This window comes from Myotis davidii, unplaced genomic scaffold, assembly GCF_000327345.1.
Source record: "Myotis davidii unplaced genomic scaffold, ASM32734v1 scaffold84, whole genome shotgun sequence".
Taxonomy (NCBI): Eukaryota; Metazoa; Chordata; class Mammalia; order Chiroptera; family Vespertilionidae; genus Myotis; species Myotis davidii.
This window is the reverse complement of record NW_006295735.1, coordinates 24,747-30,920: the sequence shown is the minus strand read 5'-3', so window position 1 is coordinate 30,920 and position 6,174 is coordinate 24,747.

The following is a 6,174-nucleotide window of genomic DNA, read 5'->3' as shown; positions in this document are numbered from 1 at the left end:
GTGGGGAAAGACCAGAAGCAAAGAGAAAAGTTGGATAGCTTCTCATACAGACAGGTAAGAGGTGATGAGGTTCTGGCTGAAGATGGGGACATGGGGAACAAAAAGGAAGGGACAACCATGAAGGCATGACATTCTCACAGCCAAAATGCTCCCTAGCCTTGGCCTTTGTTATCTGAGCACAGCAGGCCAACTTCAGGAGGGTCAGGTGTATTTCTGAGGTTCCTGGGGGTGTCTGGGCTCTGGGCTGTAGGGGCTAGAGGACAGAGGCCCCCTGGTCTCCAGGAAACGTCTCCAATGTTCTGCTGGACTGTCACGTCCTGCTTCACATTTTTTCCCTCTTGCCTTCCTAGTGTGTGTGTATGTCCAGTAAAAGCCAGACAGTAGGATGAAACCATACTCATGTCTTGCTCCCTCTGACGTTCACCTAGTACTTTCAATTGTGTGGAGTTTTAAATTATTAATTTGTATTCAATAATTTTAAATTAATATCATTAGTAAATTAGTAGTTTAAAAGGTTAGATTAGTATATACTTTTAATGGATACAGTTTAATGTACCTTAATAATTCCTAAAGTTAATTTTTTTAAAAAGGTTTGATGGTTGAAGATACAGAAAGGTAATGATTGCAGCTTGAAGGTCAAGTGAAAAAGCTTAAGTGACCAATAACCTTAGTCCCTAGCATTAGCTATCATGGTTTAGGAGACTCTGCCGTTTGGTATGTGTATGGTAATTTACCTTGTGTTGCATCATGGGATTTTGTCTTTTGCAAGATTAACAACACGTAACAACCAGAACATCCAACTTCAGTTTCTATGAGTATCCGGACATAAACCTGCAGTCACCTGCTTTGACTTAATGCCTTATCACAGTAGTTGTGCTGTGGATAGCAGTTTAAAGTGATGATTTATCTAAATAACCTCTTAAAATGCCTTTCAACTCAGCAAGTCACATATGGATTAGTGTTTTCTGTGATGAATTTAGTGATGGAGATAATAGCGCGTAGAGCAGCACTACTCAGAGTGGCCAGTGGCAAGGCAGTATCAGTGTCCCCTGCTGGCTTGTCTTAGAAACAGATTGGAAATGCAGGTGCTGAGGCCCTGTCCAGTACCTTCTGCATCAGGGCGGTGGGGCCCAGGAACCCAGCAATCACGTTTACATCAGGAGTGAGGAAGCTGTGTATATGTGCACATCATGGTCCACACAGCACTGGGAAGCAGACACAAAATGAAGAGCCACACTGCTGAAAATACAATACATTTAGCTCTTTGATGTGCTTGCTTCAGCAGCACATATACATTTAGCTCTTTGATACATCTGTATTTTATATCCTATATAATAAAAGCCTATTATGCAAATCGACTGGGGGAATGACCAGTCACTATGACATGCACTAACCATCAAGGGGCAGGTGCTCAATGCAGGAGCTGCCCCCAACCTGCAGGCCCCAGGCCACCCAAGGCAGGTGCCAGCAGTCTCCCCCATCCCCCGTTGCCCTGCCGGTTGCCCTGCCAGTTGCCCCACAGATGGAGGCGACCAGCAGTGGCGGCACTGGGTGGGGACAGCCTGAAAGTTGGCTGGCCTCACCCCTGATCACCTAGCCGGTCACCTCCGATGGGCAGGCGGCAGTGGGGGGCACGGCTGAGCAGGTGGCGCCAGGCTGGCAGAGGCAGGTGCCAATGGGGGGCGCCCCCATCGCCCTGCTGGTTGCCCCACAGATTGGCCCTGATCACTGGCCAGGCCTAGCGATATGTTTTATGGTGACATATCTCTATAGAAATAGAATATTGCTCTAATTATTTTTAAATTTTAGAACTTACTATTCTCAGTAAGCTCCTAACATACAACAATACATTCAGAGATAGAGAGATTTAATGTTTTCTATACTCATCAAATACACAAAAGAGGAAAATATCACAATTCTGACAATGTCTCTTTTTCAGAGACTCTCTGAGTTTTTCTTAAATCCTTAGCCTGTTTTTTAGCCACAATTGGATTCATTACTGCTTCAACCATGTCATTCAACTTGTGTGTCCATCAAACTGGCCCCATCACGGCACAAACAGAATCTCTTCTAAGACGTGTGTGCTGGGGGATGACAGGCAAGTGGTTGGTATTTTTACTTTTTTGGAAGAAGAACTGTGATAAGTTTCAGTCCTCTGAAAATGAGCCCAAAGCAATAAAACAGGCCAAATGTATTTCTCCAGTAGGAAAAAGAGAAAGCGAACCTACTACAGGTAAATTGAAATCTTCTGATAGATCCATAACACATTGCTGAGACGCTCGTGAGGTAACAGCTTTCATTAGACTGGAGCCACAAATCTTGACATTTCTTCACTCACCTGCCAGGACTAATGAGACTTTATGGTGGCCAAGCTGTTTATCCCTGGGGTGACATTGGCAAGAACAACTGTACCTTTATCAATCCAGAGTGTTCTGCCCTGCAGCGTTTCCCCACATAAGACTGCCCCCGCCTTGATCACAATATTCACATCCTGTAAGAACCTCATTTCTTCATATAAACGCTCCACCCATCCCCTCTGTTGTCTGGATCTGATAATTCTTTCTTAAAGTCACATTATTCCATAGAAAGGGCTGGCACAAGAAATGATAAAGGAAAAGAAATGAAAAGAAAGTTTCAAAAGGGATTTGCAGAGATGCAGGGCTAGCAGCTCCCACCAGAATACTATGTGTGCCCACTGGCTGTTGGGAAGGGAGCTGCAGACCAGCTGCTGCCTGCGGGACCACAGTTGCTGGGCTGGTAAAGGAGGCTCTGTCCCATTAAGGGGGGCTGGGAATAAGAACATAGTGACCACCGCTTCAGCCTGGGACAAGGACTTGGTCCCTCCTTGGAGCTTTCATACTGCCTGTAATAGCCAGCATTGTCTTTGAACACTTAGTTAGACTCATATACAAACAAATATACAAACTCACATATTTGACAATGGTCATCTTAAACTCCCATTCTAACTTTGTAACTAGAAAAGTGCCCCCAGTTCTCAGCCCAAAGGAAAGTTGGAAAAATGGTGTAGCAAAAGCGAATGAGCAGGTTCTGGTTCTGGCTAAGTTGCAGTAAGCATCTCCACCTATCTCCCAGTGAAACAGCAATAACACCTGGGCAGAATGCATGAGCCGCTATTCAAGGACTCTTTAAAACCAGAGTAGCAGGTCAGCTGGGGAAGAAAATAAGAATTCAAAGTACCATCACACTGGCTGTGGATTTACTTTTGGTATTTCCTGGACAGGCCTCGAGGTAGCCTGCAACTCGGAAGTGGGCATCAGTGTGGACAGAGAGAGACCCAGCAGACTCAAGCTGTGAGGAAGGAGTCTCCTGGAAGTGACAGCAGCAACATGGAAGGCCCACAGCATGGAAAATGCCAAGGAAGGGGAACCTTCCTCTCCAAAGGAGGGGTGGTCCTGAAAGCAAGCTCTTTTCTCCCTGTGCTCCTACCACTTAGCCAGAGTCATGGGCATAGTCATTAGAATTGTACAGAAGAGCAGGGTAAATAAAACCCCAGATTTCTGGATAGTTGAACCCCCAGGAAACTGAAAAATACCAAGGAGGTCATGAAAAGAAAGGAGGTGGGGAAAACAAATCCATAAAGGTATTTGCTAACTTTTGGGCTCACCTCCAAGTTATACATGCTTGGATTTGATCACAAAAGCATAACAAAGACTTTGAGAACTGAACTAACAGATACTTCACCACCTGGGTCCCAGCCTGACCATGAGATGGTGGGCATTCAGGAGAAATCCGAATAGCACTGCTAAGACTCTATGAATGGAACTGACATAGGAATAAAAGGGAATCCATATATCTTTGGGGAGGGAATGAGATAAAGTCAAGATCATTAGCACCACCCCAACCAATACTGTGGTCCTGCACTGTTTCAGAGTTGTGTTTGTGTGATTCTCCCACTAAGGCAGAAATTGGGCTTTACTCAGTTCTGTGTCTCCAGAGACTTACACAGTGGCAGACACATAGAAGCTCTCACACAAATGTAGGTTGTAAACCAGTGAATGGAGGCAAATGTGACTAAATAAATAAACTGTATGACTGATATAGGCAAAGTCCTGTTACCACATAGATGGACATGCTCCCACCTTCCAACCTTGTCCCTTGCCACCGGAAGCCATATGCAGTGGTGAGTGACCCAGTGGCCTAGCAGAAATGAGGGTGCCAACAGAAGGCCCCAGTCTGGCAACAAGAAGGCAGGAGCATTGGGCCACATCCATGGATGGACATAAGCGTGGATATGTTCAGCAAGAGAGACACAACACAGTAAAATGCACCGTGTCAATGTGTAAACTGCAACAAGAGAGAGAGAGAAAGAGAGAGAGAGAGAGATCCCAATTTGTTGCTCCACTTATTTTTGTATTCATTGGTTGATTCTTGTATGTGCCCTGACCAGGGATCAAACCTATAACCTTGGCATATCAGGACAACCTCTAACCAGCTGAGCTACCTGTGTCTGCTTCTTAAGGATGGACAATGCCTATCTGCTTGGTTAATACCTCTGGAAAGTCCCATAGTAAAGAAATAGGTTTAACTTTAAAAAATATTTAATTGAAGTATAATTAATGTAGACTGTATAATTAATGCAGTGCTATTAAGTTTTCAGTTCTGTGAGCTTTAAGAGATGAATGCAGTACTTCACCTACCACCTTCAAAAACAGATATAGAATGTTTCCATCACGCCAGAAAGTTTCCCTGTTCCAGTCAATCCCTTCACCCTGTCCAGCAGGAACCAGCGTCTGACTGCTCACCACCATAGTCTGCTTTCACTACTTCTTAGACTTCAAACAAGAACATCATGCTGCCTGGATATTTGGGGGGAAGGGCTGCAGGGGGGAGGGGGACATGAGGGTCTATCTTAATTTGCTCAGTGTGAGAGTTTTTCTTTTCATCAATACTGTTGTGTATATAAGTGGTTCATAATTTTCTTTTTTTAAATTGCTGAGTTGTATTCCATTGTGTGTATGTATATAGATATAAATATCATGATTTGTTTACCCATTCTCCTTTTGATAGACATTTGGATTATTTCCAGGTTTTCACTATTATGATAAGGTAGGCATGAACATTCTTGTGCCAGTTCTTTTGTGGGCATATGTTTTCATTTTTCTTGGGGAAATACTTAAGAGGACTTGCTGAGCCATAGGGTAGATATATTCTCCAAAATAGTTATGCATGTTTAACTTTTTAAACATGGGATTTCCTGCATTCATTTGACCACAGAGCCCCACACATCTGTGACATGAGCAGGTAGGATTGGACAGTGTTTCAGATTCCTCCCAGCTTTATGCAATACAAAAAGGCCAAGGTGTTCAGAAGCAGAGTTGTTTTGTCATATATCTTTTAGGCAAAAGCAAATAAAATGAAGCCAAGAATGACTAGAAAGAGTTAGGAAAGTTAGGCGGGAGAGGAGTGAAGACAGCACTGAGGCCAGGGGTGGGAAGGAGGTGCCAAAAGACAGTTGATTGGATGTAAGCATTAAAAGGGCATTTGTAAACCAGAGGGAATCAGAGTTCACAAAGCTAGAGCCAATTAAAGCAGAGATAACAGTGTGTAGTGGTTCCCACAGTTTTTAAGGAGTTTCTCTAATCCAGGGGCATCAATAATTACAAGATACTAAGAAAACTCCTCAACATTACTTTTATTCAAGGAGGGAGTTGTATCAACAAATTGGGGTAAATGTAAAAATAAAGTACCTAACTTCATTTATTAAAAATTTCTGATTGCCCTAACCACTTTGGCTCAGTGGATAGAGCATCGGACTGCGGACTCAAGGGTCCCAGGTTCGATTCCGGTCAAGGGCATGTACCTTGGTTGCGGGCACATCCCCAGTGGGGAGTGTGCAGGAGGCAGCTGATCGATGTTTCTCTCTCATCAATGTTTCTAACTCTCTATCACTCTCACTTCCTCTCTGTAAAAAATCAATAAAATATATTTCTTAAAAAAGATAAAAATTCTGATTAAAAAATAAATGTCATGGGGATATAATGTGCAACATAGGGATTATAGTCAATAATATTGTAATAACCTACAATGGGGTAAAGATAGTCTATTCAATAAATAGTGTTGGAAAAATTGAACAGATATGTGCAAAAAATGAAAGTAGACCACCTTTCTACACCACATACAAGAATAAACTCAAAATGAATTTAAGACTTAAAT